The sequence below is a fragment of the Lycorma delicatula genome, chromosome 10, assembly GCF_047948215.1.
Source record: "Lycorma delicatula isolate Av1 chromosome 10, ASM4794821v1, whole genome shotgun sequence".
NCBI lineage: Eukaryota > Metazoa > Arthropoda > Insecta > Hemiptera > Fulgoridae > Lycorma > Lycorma delicatula.
The window spans coordinates 72,648,173-72,664,665 of NC_134464.1; the positions used below are offsets into that span (position 1 = coordinate 72,648,173).

At 26.1% G+C, this 16,493-nt stretch overlaps 1 protein-coding gene across 10 annotated transcripts in view; it reads left to right on the plus strand.

Annotated features, from left to right (window-relative positions):
* Window positions 1–16,493, plus strand: part of LOC142331023 (uncharacterized) — a 735,029-nt gene that overhangs the window by 409,571 nt on the left and 308,965 nt on the right. For all 10 annotated transcript variants that reach the window (XM_075376598.1, XM_075376602.1, XM_075376605.1 and 7 more), the window contains one exon: window positions 11,625–11,665. The gene's annotated coding sequence lies outside the window, so the exon portion shown is untranslated. The remainder of the gene's footprint in view (window positions 1–11,624; window positions 11,666–16,493) is intronic.

Consider the following 16,493-nt stretch of genomic DNA (forward strand, 5'->3'; position numbering starts at 1 on the left):
GAGTGATAATCGTTTTTTTTTTTTTTTTAATGACACAAACATTATTTAAAACAATATAGGGCTTATACGTAATCCATGAAACAAGGTAGAAAAAACAGAATATTTAAGTCAATTTATTTTGATTTGAAGTAATTGATTCTATCAAATCGTTAGTTTTTGTCACTCAATTATAAATTTGGGTACATAAAATAAAAGAGATAGATCAATTAAAACGGGATAATAAATTAAATGAAACCAATATTACTTGTAAAAATTGAATACGTACCATATAAAAATGAAAATTACATTTGTTCTTTCATGTATATCTAATTTTAAATAAATAACTGCAACAGACACGAAGTTACCAGTGATCGATTGTCTACGCTGACATTCAAATTTCAATCAAATTATTCAAAAATAAATATTTTAAACATATTTCCTAAATAAGGAAGTTGAATTTTTTATTTTTAATATATTTAGTAAATCGATTTTATATATAAATGGCAGATGCGGTCATAAATCTGCGTTTGACCGTTGAACCGATTAAGATTATGACCCCGCGTTAGATTCCTTACGTTACCGGAAGTATCATAAGCTATATATATGTTTTTTTGACGGGCAGTATGTTCGATCATGTAAGCATGTTCTTTCTTCTTGCTCTTATTTATTAGTGTTGCTTCTTACTTATTTTACACGACTGCCCGAAAAGGAGTGTATTTAGGGTGTACATTTGTATGTATATGTTTTTTCTACAGCAACAGCTAAACGGCTGGACCGATTTAGATTATGACCCCACGTTTGAATCCTTACGTTATCGGGAGTACCATAGCCATATAAAAATGTATAACCATGTCATATATAACCATATATGTCATAGCCATGTCATATATAACCTGTATGTATATGTTTAAATAAATTTAAAAAAATTTTAATCCTACATTAAATATCAATGTTTGTCAGCAACGTTTTTTTTTTTTTTGACAGTCGTGTTTTTTAATATTATAACCCTTTAAACTCAAAATTTCAAAAAATCCTTTCTTAGTTTGCTCTTACACCGTAAGATGAATGTGTATAGAAATTTTCATCAATTTACCTTCAGTAGTTTTTGCTGGGTGTGGATTATGAATCACTCACCGACATGTTCTTTTAAATATACATATTTTTTCTCGCTTACTAATCTTATTATTATGTATTAACTAATACAATTTTCTAAAAAACATTTTCGTTTAGATATCTATAATAATGATATAAATGACTACCAGAGAATCGAGGTTGCCTTTGGAGTGAAATCTTAACTACAATTTGTTTCTTACTTAAATTTTTGAATTAAAATAGTCCTAGGTTTTTTTAAAATGGCTCATTGATTTGAGGAGGAAAAGTAATCTTATTTTAGGGTGTATCAATCAACGTAATTTCCTTATTAATAATAACCTGATGAACTATGTAAAAACATCCTGATCTCTGAGGAGATATTCCCTTGGTTTTACTTCCTCTATCGATAAAGGCGTTACAGCTTTTAGTGGAATTATTTGGTTTGTACTGTGGTTCATTCATGTCAAGATCGTTCTTTCTTATCATCCATCCATTTACTTTATATTTATATTCGCTCCTTTCTCATTCTAGGCTTCCTAAAGAAGAAAATGTTTCTACGATTACGTTTACATACATAATATATAAATTTTGTAAAAAAATATATTACTTCCTTTTAGTAAAACTTCTCCATAGTGTTCGCTAATGAAAAGTAAAGGGTTTGGTGAAATTATACTTATAAATTAAATAAACCTCGAAGCGTTAATATAATTTTAAAAAACAGCTTACCAAATTGCAGTTTAATTTTCTGGAGCGCTTTCGGCTATTCTGCCATCTTCAAAAATGGAATATAATTATGATTAAAATGATAAAATTACCATAATTGAATTATATATATATATATATATATATATATAAAACAACTGATCATCATTTTATTATTTGTCAAAAGTTAAAGTTTAAGTCTAAGTGACTATGTCCGTATTGTAATAGTTTCTCAATTGTTATGACTATATTTTCTAAAGCTGTGATGCCTTTAACGATGTAGGAAGTAAAACCAAGGGAATACACGCTCAGAGATCAGGACGTTTTTACCTAGAGTTCAGCAGTTTTTGATAAGGAAATTATGTTAGTCATAACAACTGAGAAACTATTACAATATAGACGTAGCCCCTTAGACTTAAACTTTAACTTTTAACGAATAATAAAATGTCAATCAATTGTTTTATATATTTAATTCAATTATGGTAATTTTATAATTTTAATTATATTCCTCTTGAAGATGGCAGAATAGTAGAAAGCGCTTGAGGAAATTAAAATGGAATTTGGTAAGATGATTTTTTTTAAATTATATATAATAGTCATTATACCAAACGGTGCCATGTTCGAAAAATGTTAATATAATGTTAATTATCGTACTTAAATTTATTTTGGTATATCCATATTTTGCGTATGAAATATTTCTAATACTGAATGCAATTATCAAATTATTATCTCTTTTAGAATTAAGATAAATCAAAAAGATTTAAGAGCAAACTGTTTCATTCTTAAAAACAATTAATTGTTCAGATATTGAAATACTAAAGCATACTAACAGAATTTAACAAAGATTGAGTGTATCTAATTATAATAAATGAAAATGTACAGCTTCAAATTAATCCTTGTTTGTAATGAAACAAGCCAAAAAATTCAAGTGGTCTATATAACATGTTACTGATAATATTTCACGATGATTATACAAGAGATCCAAATCGATATTCAGGGGATGATTTTTAAAACTTAATGTATGGTGTAAAGTAATAATTACTTTTCTTATAAACGTATAAGATAATAAATGAAATCGGGAACAATAATATAAGGAAATTAGAAAATATTTAAATTCTCTTGAATCAAAGCAAAAAAATTGAATGTTTTTTCCAGGTTCCTTGATATTGTAAAGGGAAAAAATAAATAGATTAGGTAATTAAACGAAATTTGTGTTTCTTATAGGTTACATATGTGGTCTACATACTTATATTACATATACAAATAAAAAAATAATAATATTAAGGTTTTTTTTATTGGCTGTTAAATTTTATTATTATTTTTTATAGTAGACCTATTTTGGCTACTAGAACGACAAAATAATAATAATAATAATAATAATAATAATAATAATAATAATAGTAACGATAATAAAGAAAAGAAAAGTTATGTATTGTTTATCATTTACCATTTATTGTTTCTCTTTAACCTTTAACATATCGCTAAATATATTCCTTGAAAATCTGTTACAATAAAAATGTTTTTATTATTTTTGATTTATTTGTTTTTACTGAGTAGTATAATATTATTGTTATATATAAATAAAAAAAACAATAATCTAAATGGATTTAAAATACTCCACTACTTAAAGTCATGCATAAGCTATTTTTAGTTTAATAATTTTTGATATCACGAATGGAATTAATAGGAGTTTTAATATACTGGATCTTGTAATACAGAAAGAAACCAGTTATAGCTAAAATATAACAAGCATTAAGGTCTAATCATCCATTTATTTTAACTAACTTTTTTTTCTCTTGCAAAGGTTACAGGCTAATGAACTTAGAAAATGTATATCCATCTCGTAATACTGATTCTCTTTTTATATATATATATTTTCTTCTTATTTTTTCTCTTTCAAGATCTGTTATCATTTATTAGTTAATAAATTTTATATTGATATTTTGTTAAATGTCAAGATTATATCTTCTTTTAAAACAATAAAATTGTAGTGAATTTTTTAGTAGGAACATTTTTTGCTCCTGTGTAAAATTACATAGTTTTTTGCCTATTTACTTTACATATTATTTAATAAAAAATCATTTTATTAATAAAATATATATATATCCTTGTATATATACGTATATAAAGTTTCTTTTGTTTTTTGTTTTTTTTAAATTTGTTAGTTCCTTACTTAGAGCATACTATCATTCGATTCTTCTCTAACTTAACTTCGTTTTTAAAGTGAATTATCACCTTAAGTTAGTTATAAAAGTTTCTTCACTCTTTACGAACACAAAATATAGAGAAAGAAAAAAAAAGTGAAACAGAGGAAGTTGTAAATTGCTTAAGATTTTGTTATAACTTCGTCTAGAAATGTATAAACACATAAGTTTACTATAAAAAATAATAATTATTATTGTTTTTGATAGTAATGATAAATCTATTTTTATTTATCTTTGAACTATAATAAAATATGGTTTATTTTATTATAGTTGAACGGTTTAAATATTAAGGAGAAAATATCACTCATACAAGACCTAAAGAAAAACTAAACTGGAAAAAAGAACATAAAAGCTCACTTATGCATAACACACCACCAAAAAAACATATAACAAAGATGCATCTCAATAAATACCAAACTCAACCATTACAAAATTGTAATCAGACATATAATATCATATGGAAGCGAAACATTCTTCAAACTAAGATCCAACATTTCCTACTCAACAGAGATGCAAAGAAAAGAAATAAGAATTCTAGGAATACGCAAAAATAAAAGACGACTTACTGATGGTGGGGAATGGATACTCATAACGAACCAAGAGGTATATAAAGACGTAAAACCAGCTCTAGAATACTTTAGAAAGAAAAGAATCTCCTTCTTTGGACACACAATAAGAACAAAACCGAATAGGCTCGTCAGGAAACTGGTCGAGAAATACTGGAAAATGTCCAAAACGCCGACTTGGATAACCGAGATTAATCAAGATCTAGAAATCACAATAGAAGATTTACGAAACAAAACTGACAATATAAAAATATTAAAAGAAGAAATTCCAGATTTAAAATTAAAGAAAAGTAAACAACGAAGGTTTGTTTAGAAGAACTCAAAAGGCAAGACGAACCAGAGTTGACTAAAGTTGTCCACTGTGACCTCAAAATCCTCAAAAAAAAAAAAAAATGGTTAATTAGAATAAATATATATATATATATATATATATATATATATATAATATTATAAATGATAATTACATTCCAAATTAATTCTAAAAAAGAAAGAAAATTTATTATCAGCAAATTTCTAAAATTAAAATACTTCCGTGCGCGCGCGTGTGAGTGTGTAAGAGATTTTTTGTTTTATGGCTTATATTCTATAATGTAAGAAAAAACAAGAGCCATCAGGCATTACGTTATCTGAAAATAATGATGTTCACTATTCAGCGTTTGGTGAACTTCAATGAAGGTATTCATAATAGAACTATATTATATCAGCTTTTTCGATTAGTTAGGCAAGATTAGAATATGTAGCAAAGTGAAACTGATAAAAAAAATATTGTAGAAAAATGATTGATTGATATTATTTTATACTCTTTGTATAATATTTAGAAATTAAACCGTCTATTAAAAATTTTAAAGTACATGTTTTTTGACGCTGGTGTCAAGGTTAAAAAATGTTAAAGCAGTTGTATAAATGTTAAATCTAAAATAACTGTTTAAAATTAAACCAGTTTTTTCGACAAACATATAATATAAATATATTTCTATAAAATGCACATAAAATGTCTATTTAAATATAATTTAATTGATGTTAATATTTCATTTTTGTCGAAAATTGAACTTCTAGAGGTTAGGATTAGGTAAATTATCACGGGTTCACCGGAATGCTGTTCTACTACTAGTTTTTGGGAGAAATAAAAATTTCTATTTCACATAAAATTCATGTTAACTTAAAGTCTGGCCTAAGTTGGTTTTAACATAAAAGATATAACCTAAATTATAAAAATCAGACTGCACGAAAATGTTTTTTACTTTTGGATATCCGTAACGACGAAAAAAATAAGTCGGTAAAAATTTGTCTCACAAAAAAAGTTACATTATTTGACATGAAAAAAATATGCTTCCCTTCTTATTAATAGAAACATCGAAGTGAATGTGCATTTTTTATAAAATTGTAACTTATTTAGCAGCTTTTAGATGCGGACCATATTCTTGCGGTTTGCTATAATACAAATCCAGTAAACGTTCCGTTACTGGAAAATCAACGATTCGAGTGCACTTATAAATTATTTTTCTAATCTTGATTTTCTAACAAACACTTTGTAAGTTTTAACATTGTAAATTTAGGTGATGTGCAAAGGCATATATAGTTAAACAAGAAGTTCAGTATAATAAAACCAGTAATCAACAAATGAACTTTATAGCACTGGACCGATTGGTTAAGGAGTAATTAAAAGTATGAGATCATGCTACCTATTCCAGTACGCATGACTTTTAATCATAAGTTACTGAAATGTCTACTTCTACTAAGTTATAATATTTAAATAATATACATAATAATTTATTTAAGTATTAAATAAACATTTTGATACAAAAACATTAACAATTTATAATCTGAGATATTTTTTTATATCTCACAACAAATAAAAAAGTTAAAAAAAAAAATAAAAAAAATAAAAATATATATATATACATACATAATTTAACAAATAATGAATAACGTTGTATTCTCTTTGTAGATTAAAACCGGATTAAATTCTTTTAATATGTTTCCTTTCACTTATCATTAACTATTAAGCGAAATTTGTAACCAATAAATTGATAAGGTATAACACGATTTTCACATTAATCTGTAGGCCGTACATGTATATAAAATTGGATATATATATATATATATATATATATAAGCCAGAGCCGGTTATGATGTAACATAATACATTCTACACTGTTTTCTTCTGAAAATCAATTTTACAAGTAACAATTTTAAAATCAATTTATTACATATTTTTTAATATTGATTTTAATGCGCGTAATAATTGGACCAACTAAACCAAAGTATATTAATTAAATATTTAAAAATTATAATAGTATTATTATTAGTTTTTAAAATAGATTAAGAATAGCGTCAAAAAGTTAATCTAATCCTTAATTTGATATATAAATTTTAATTAAATACCATACAAGTCCAATAAAACTGGTTTTGCAATCTAATCAAAATTTTCATTCCTTTCTTTTAAAATACTTTCATCCCTTCCACTGATCCTTTTTTTTATATACAAAGGCTATATATATTTTTTTTAAAAAACATTTGTTTTATTTCATTATATTATTATTTTTTTTTAACAATTTTAATTTAATTATAAAATTAAAGTAAAATTCACTATTATTAAGGAAATTTAAAAATTTAATTTAAAGTAAAAATGAACTGTAATGTTAATAAAAACACTAGAGGAAAATATCCTGTAAATCTTTAACTGTTTTCTTATGTTATAAAACACTGATATAAATCCACTCAGAAAACGTTTTTTAAATAATTTGATATAAAAACTGATTTTATTATTACCTTCTCATTGTTGGGTTTACTTATACTGTGATTAATCTTATTTTTTATTAAATGCTTTGTTAATTTTTTTAATTAATTTTGAAAATTCTACAACAATTCTAAAAAATAAATCCGTCATATTTTTTTGGTAAATATATTGAAGTGAAGTTTCATCCGTTGTTGTTTTTAGCTGAGCATATTATTGCTAATGGGTCTACTGTAATAATCGTACAAGTGTTGTTAAAATACTCAATTAACAACGGCTCATCCTCATTTACCTACGGGGAGATATGAAAAATAATTCTCATTAATGTTTCTTGTATCCTAGATGATTTGCATTCGTCACAGTTATAAGGACTACAAACTTCTTTTGCATAATATGTAGCTTGATGACTTTGAAAGTATTTTCGTGTGAATTTAAAACGTTGAATTTTAGTAAATTCAAGATTATTAGGTGGAATAGTAAGTGTAAATGAATAATACATATACTTCTTGCTTTCTACAGAGTCTAAGCTCACGTTCGCCTGCAGGTTCTTAGTTTTATAAAAAATAAATCCTTGCAAGAAGATCGACTTATCGTTTCAGACGCCCTCATTATTTCGCAGTCAGAAACGCACTGATGTTCAGAGTTCAACACACTACATAGATTTGATTAAATACGTAAAAAATATATTTTGTGTATTTATGTACTTCAATTAACTATATTAAATAAGGAGAGAATACGTTTTTGCACATGAAATATACAAAATATAAATTTAAATTAGAAAAATTAAAAAAAGGAACAATTATTTTTAAATTTAAATTAAAATAATTTTTTGTTTATAAGAAGATTAAAAATTAATATAAGCGTAATTTTATGAAATAATTTTAAAAAACAAGTAGACCCTAAATACAAGCATTAATTTTAAACTCGCTCATCAGTTTGACTAACTGCATAAACGCGTATGAAAAATACCAATACAAAGTTAAAATCAAATTGAATTAAAATCAAAGTTAAAAGTTTCAAATTAAGATTATTTTTCTGTTTTCTACCTTAAATTGAGCATAACTGAAGAACGACTTCATCAATCTTCAACAAATGTTCACATATTTACAGACATACCGCTTCAACATATCTAAATTTCAATTAAAATTGATCTAGTATTTCTGATGATTTTCGAACCACAAATTTATACATTGGTCTATATATAAAACGAAAATTACATGTTAAGTGATTGATTTTTTTGTACTCTTCATACTTGAAAACGTAAAGAAAATTAAATTTTACCTCCCATTTCCTTTGTGTGACCGAAAGAATTACCGTAGTTTTCTTCGCAAAGTCGGTAAAAAAAAAATTGATGTACACCACATTACTTCCTTGTACGCCTATTAAATTACATATCCACATTTTTTTTTTTTAAATGAAAAGCCCATAGAATTTTAATACTATTCTGAATTATAATTTTCAATTAATATTAAATAATCTGATGTTTCGCCAAATCTGATGTGGACACCATATGACTTCCTTGTATGCCTGTTAAATTACATATACACATTTTTAAAAGTACATAATTTTTTTTTCCAATAACTTCTGATATTTTTTCATATTTTTATTATTATTATTATTGAATTATTATCTATTAACATCAGAGGTTAATAATTATTAATAAATCAATATATTTAAATTAAAAAAAAATATGGAAATGAAGTCTCATTCGAACCGAAATATATCGTTTAAAAGCTGTCAATTAGGGCTGATTACTGCAGTTAAGAAAAAGTTCGACCCAATTTGTTTTTGGATTTAGGGCTTTTTGGACACTTTTGGTTTAGTCGATTGCAATCAAAAAGAGAAGTGCACAACTAGATGTTACAACAGTCCTAAATCCAAAATTTCAACATTCTCCGGTTAATCGTTTTTGAATTATGAGAATACGTACGTTTAGACGTCACGCTGAAACTAGTCAAGATGGATTCAGGGATAGTCAAATTGGATATTTCCGTTAAAATCCGAAAACCGAAATTTTTCAATACTTCCTTTACTTCGTACAAGGAAGTAATGAAAAAAGAAAGATAACAAAATATTATTTTTTTTTAAACACAAGGACGCATTTTCCTCATCTTGGCGTTTTTTTGAATAGCTTATTTTTTGTATGGACAGGATTTCTATTATTGCATATACATATTTTACATTAAAAAATTAAATTTGTAAAACAAAGTGAATTTAAAAATAGATACCATTCAAGAGAAAATTATTCAATATTCTATATATTTTGAATTTTTGATATAACTTCTTTTTTAACTTTTTAGAATGGGTTTTAATTACGCCATTTTTATTTATTGTTTATTTTAGAATGAATTTCAAATACTTTAATGAAATCTATTTAAAATTGGTCGCATAGATTTATAATAATACTAGTCAGCCGGCCCGTCTAGCCAGAATCTTACACTCGGAGCTCAGGTCAGCCAGGTGAATCCCGGAGCCAACTCAGAAGCTCGTCGGGGCTACCCTGGACCAAGGAACCTACCTCTTGGGCGCAGAACTCGCTTCGCTCGCTATTCCCAATTTGCCAGAGGGACCGGCGCCCTGGACACCCGTAGAGCATGCTTCAGTCGCCATTCGCATCTGCCAGAAGGCTGCACACCCTAGACACCCGCACTGTACGTTATCCTCACAGTTGTGAGAATAATACTGATAAATTATAATTATAGTATTCAGGCTTTATAGAAATCTGAAAAAGAAACTAAATTACAAAAGACAAAATTTTAGTAACTATGGTAACTAAAGTACACACACTTTACATCGAAAAATTTTTCTTATGAATATCATTAATTCATTACTTCACCATCCTTGGAGGCGAAGAAATAATGAATATTTGTAATATCTTCACCTTCAAAGAAGCTAGGGCTTCGGTCGATGGCTTAAAATTTCCCCTATGATAACACGAAAGTAATCGGTCGCTTGGTTCTCGCGTGATGCGATAACAAACAAACAGAAAAACTTTAAATGTGTATACATTTTTGAATGACCGTGTTCTGTTAGATCAGCAGTGTACCTACTGCATTAAATAGTTAACCTTCAACCTATTAATAAACGTTTAAATTTTGAAAATCGGACGATTATTTGCAGAGATATTTATTATAAGAGCACCCCATTACACCTTCAAAAAAAGCGCCCCAGGGGCATCCCTATTGTTACCAGTTAATGGTGATGATTGGTCTACCCTCCCACGAGGTGATCGCGTACCTCACAATTCTAGCCTCACTTGCAGTCCCCACACGAAGCTCATTAATTTGAAATAGTAATTTTTTTTAATTTATTTAATATTATTTTATTAAAAGTAAATTCAATTATTTTATTTTTGTGTTATTCATTCGATTGATTCGAATCATTCAGTACAAACCCAGGTCCGCAGTGATAGAGATTCACAGTTCACAGTTAATTCAATCCATTAAAGTTTGTATTTGAACCGGCAAATCTCCACAACTTCATATATATATATTTTTTTTTTCCGAGATGAAATATATTTTAAACTTCAGTTATGCCACGAAACATAGGTAAAAATTCGGTTGCGATTAATCGAGTAGTATTTTGTTTATCCTGAACAAACGAAAACCCTCTTTCTCCTTATATAATAGTATAGATACAGACTGAAATTAATATTATTCATTAAGTTTCAATTATTACTGTTGTTAATATACTTAGATAATTATTCGACTAAATAAATTTTATTCATTGTTGTAGAATTGTAACTGAAATGTGTTGATTAATAATGTTATTAGAAATCTGTAACAGATTTAATTACTCTTTTCAACCGTTTTTATTTCATAATTCAATTGATGAGTTTCGAAATATTTTGATTTTTCGGTTAGGAAATGAAGAATAGGATCCAAGAGTCTATTTTTTATGTATTTTTTTTCTGTAATATAATATAACCCCGGAACAAACGTAACAGGGGAAATTTATTTCAAGTTCAAATTTTCTTTTAAAAATTCGGTTCAGCTGTTTGTAATTATAAGAACATAAATAAAGAAACAAACAGCTTATAATTGTTCACATATTACCCTATGAGCAGCATTATGGAGAAAAGAAATTCAGTTAATATGGAAATTCCAAACAATACTTTTTAAAATTGTTTTTGTTTTTAAATGGAAATCTGATACGATTAAAACCAAAGAAATTAAGAGCTCAAATTTTAAAAATTTATTTACTTTCTAAATGATTTACATTAAATCAATCTGATTGATTTAATGTATAAGTCTAAAAATCGTATTTAAAATTATTTCTGTAAGCAAATTATTATTTTTTCTATCGTTTTCTAATAGTACATTCATTTATTTTAATTTTTTTCAGGAAAGCTGATGAAATTTTGAGATAGTCATAAACTACTTAAGGTAATTAAATCTTCCTTTATAATTTTTTTCTCATTTAATTTATTTTTCAAATGAATCACTTATTTTATAAATTACCATATTTACCCTGAAGTTATAAAATAATAAAACTGTTCATTTATTTTTAATGTAATTTAATTTTATTTAGGATTATAATTTTAAATTTTTTATTATAATTTTAGAACATTTTTTTAATAGTCACACGAATTAAAAGACATTAAAAAAAAATCTACGAATATAATAATAATAATAATTAATTAAACTTTATTTGTTTAGCGATAAACTTAGCGAACATTTTTTAAGCAACGTTGGCCCGGTTATAAATATTGGGAAATATACGACCCAACTGTTATAATCTAACTTTTCTTTAAACTTAAAGAAAGTTTCTCTGAAACTGTACTTTACAAACAAGACTCACAAAATTGGTAATGCCACAACACTTTGAAAATATCGTGACACTGTTCTATATATAAAACCTATATAAAACTTGGTACAAAAAATGCTTATTTTCAGATCAATGAAATTGAAAATCAAATATATAGATATATATTCATTATTTTACCAAATATTTGGGCAATTAAACAAAATCTGTATATCTAGTAAAATAACTTTTTTAGACGTATTTTGAAATGCTATAATTTATTTATTCCAAGTTTTATCGTTTTGTAAATTTCTATTTATATTCGTTTATTTGCTTTAGACATGTTACTAACCGAAATAATCGGTCTTTGTAGGAAGAAACTCTAGATTTTAAACTTCCCACATTTATATAAAGAACTTCAAGGAAATATTCTTTCTATTCCTGCAAATCAATATACAATTCGTACGTCATATGAATTTAAACTAGAGTAATGTTTATTATAAAATCTATCATTTACATGTTTACAAAATATTCGAATTATACCTATAAAAAAACTCCTATTAACCAGTTTCCGTCACTTAAAGATAGTTGAAAGAAAAATTCGTAATTACGTTTTACAGATTTTGATAATTAATTTCTGTATTGAAATTTATACTTTATATACAAGAAACATTCGTAGGAATGAGAAAATCCATGATTATACACAGTGTTTCTAAAGTGGTAAACTGGCTGTACTTTTTCGGATTCTATTTGCAAAAATAAACAAAAAATATCCGTAGGAAAAATGGTACTTTCTCCTTCGTTCTCCCCCTATCAACCATTTTGTTATTTTTATATAATAATGTATATTTCAAGTTCAGATAGACGAATCACATTAATATTTGGTAAGCGTCTAGGTAATAAAGTTTTAAAATTAGCAAAAAATCAGGACTTAAATACCTTCACAAATTATAAAATGGCTGCCATGTTTATTCTTCAATCGGTTATATCTCCAGTAATATCAGTTTTATGAAAATTTATGTTATTTGCTAAAATATTAAGTAAGCCTTATATTTTGAACAAAGGACATTTTATTTTATAAAATCGGTCAACAAATAGTCGAATTATGGGAGAAAATTGATGTTGTAATCTTGTGTCATAATTATTAGGTTTATTATTGTGAGAAAATTATTACTCAATTTGATACTAATTTACAATACTAGAATTATCAATAAATTAAAACAATTAATATTTCATCTAATTGAACGTTAAGTGGAGGACATGAAAACAGACATAATTACAACATTTTCAAAAATAAAATATCATTTTTTTTCAAAATGAAAGGTTTAATATTTTAGCAATAACATAAGTTTTCATAAAAATTATATTTATGGAGATATAACGGATTGAAAAATAAAAATGGCCGCTATTTTTTAATTTGCGAAGGTATTTAAGTTCTGATATTTAGCTAATTTTAAAACTTTATTACCAACACGCTTATAAAATATTAATACGATTCGTCTATCCGAACTTGAGATAAAAATTTTTATATAAAAATAATAAAATGGCTGACCGGGGGAGAACGAAGGAGAGATTGCCATTTCTCCTAAGGATATTTACTGTTTAGTTTTAAAAGTAGAATACGAAAAAGTATAAACAGCCCACCATTTTATAAACACTCTGTATATATTTTACTTTTCCCATGATGATTAAAAGAGATTTTAATTCTTTTTAACCTCCCATCACTTTCAGGAAATACAATTATAAATCCAAGTAATTAAGTAATACATACAATAAATTGCATTAAATACTACATCGGACAGACTGAACGAACATTCACCATTTACATACATTACACATAACAGCAACAAGTTATACATAAAAAATCATAGAAACCCACACTTGCATTAACCAAAATATGTAAATTTTAAACAATTAAGAGCTCAATACATTAGGAAAAAGAATATACATCAGACCTTTGTTTATATATCGGTATATAAAAAAAAGTTAAACGAAGAATTACAAAATGGAGCGAAAATATTTCATAATAAAGGTTTAATTTAAAACTAACCTTTTTAAGATGAGTTCAATTAAATTAGTGCTACGGAAATTCTTCTGTTTAAGAAAGCACTACATGTAATTCCAAATGGTATTCTAGAAAAACAAGTTTTCGTTAATTTGAAAACGATTTGTTTATATTTTTTTAATAATTTTAAATTACTATCAAGTTTCATTTTTATACATATGTATTTATTATTTTTTATTAAAATTATAACAAGTAATTTTGAGAAATTTGGAGTTGATTTTTCCTGATACGATATGATTACAGTTTAGTAAAACTGCGATCATGTCTTATCATGAAAAATCAGAAATTGTTAATATTCAACTGAAGTTGGTTTATTATGCAATTATTTATAAAAATGATTCAAATATACCAATATTAATCTGGCATCGTATAGGTCAAAATGAGCTAGAAAGAAAGTATAGTAATCAATCAAAAAATTGGGTATGGGTTTTTTTTCATTTCTTAATGTTTTACGATCCAGGGATCCCAAAAAAAAACAAAAAAAGTGGCGGGAAATTTTCGTACGTACATTTACGTGTGTTGTGTTTGAAATTAAATAAATTTTGACTTCTTCTTTTTCTTGTTTTAGCCTCCTTTACTTCAGAGGATGAATGAGGTTGATATGTATGAATGTAAATGAAGTGTAGTATGGTACAGTCTCAGTTCGACCACTTTTGAGATTTAATCGGTGTATCCACCACGATCTAGTATTCAAATCCGTGTAAAAATTACTGACTTTACTAGGATTTGATCGTTGGAACTGTCGACTACCAAATCAGCTGATTTAGGAAGACGCGTTCACCACTTAGACCAAGCCGGTGGGTAATAATTTTGACTGGATAAACCAATTTTGATGAAATTTTTGATAGAAACTTGTATGTATATGGGGCAATTTGTTGGTAAAATTTTGGGTTAATATCTCCAAAATAATAGTTTTTTTGTGGTCATCATAACCCCATTTTTTAATACACTTAATACATGCAAAAAATGCTTGTTTTAACATTTAAAAAAGGTTTGCCCCAAATTTTCCATCTTTACGAAAAATAAAAAAAAGCTATATTTTTATTTATTGCATAATTTTAACCGAATTTTTTAGTGCAAACTATCCACCCCAAAAAAAAAATATTTTGGGGAAAATATTGGAAGTGGGGAGCCGATCAAAGTTAAAAAATATCAATTTTTTTTAAACTTTTTTGGTGTATTTTCATGTACCATTATTTTTCCCATACATAAAAATAAATAGTGGAAAAATTATGGATTATTACTTTTTTTTTCAGCTTTTTTATCGATGTGGTAGGTCTATTATAAAGTACAAAAAAAAATCCTGGTGGATTTTATTTCTCTTTTTTAAAAATAAATTTAAAAAAACATAAATTGTTTATTATTTTTACTAATTTTAAATATCACTGAAATATTTTTGTGATAATTATAGTGTTTAATTTGTAAATATATAAATACGAAGAAAAAAACAGGTTCCTTAAAATGAAAAAAACCCGGAACAAATGTTACCATTCGATTCTTTTGTCTCTTTAATTATAGCCTTCAGCAGTACATCTATTGTTTTATACTTGACCGCAAAACGAATAAATAAAGATAAAAATAAATTAAATGTACCATCCTACCCATCACAACTGACACACACACATACACGACTGTTCTAAATGAGTTTTTAATTATATTTATAATACAAATAGGCAACCAATTTAACGTGAAAACTAATTCTAATAATTGAGTGATAAATCTTTAGTCACCTAAAAGATGAATGAACTTAGAATATAGCAATTTACTATAAGTAATATTACAACAGGACAGGATATTATACACCTTAATAAACAAATTATTTTTAACGGTTCTTAATAATATACTGTTTTCCTTCTTGTATTATTACTCTATGTTTTTTAGCTATTTTAAATTGCGAATCAACGTACAGGACTAACATCAGCTAATTTAATATAAATCGGTTATGAACCGGTTTGTTTAAAAACAACTTTGCTTAACATTATTAATTATCTATTTTTATTATACAGTCTTTATTTTAACTAAGATAAATGAAAAAAAAATTACATGAACAGAAAATAACCTGTTCTTTTTAGTGTAGCTAACCAAAATTATTTATACTTTTCAATAGATCTATAGATATAAGGCATTAAGGTTAGTATTTGTGCCGGTAGCCAACTTGTAATACATAATATTGGTGACGAAGTGTACTTATTAAGAATGTGTATATCTAATATCTTGTGAATAGTATTTTTTTTTTACATTGATAAAAACAAGTCAAGTCTATATAGGCCATTAACATTGATAACATATTCAAACCATGTTATTTTCTTACATGTTTTTAATGATTAAACTGTTTTATTTTTATATTCAAGTTTTAGAAGCCGAAGTACCCCCGTTATTAATCCTGCTGAAGTTATTTCTGTTAT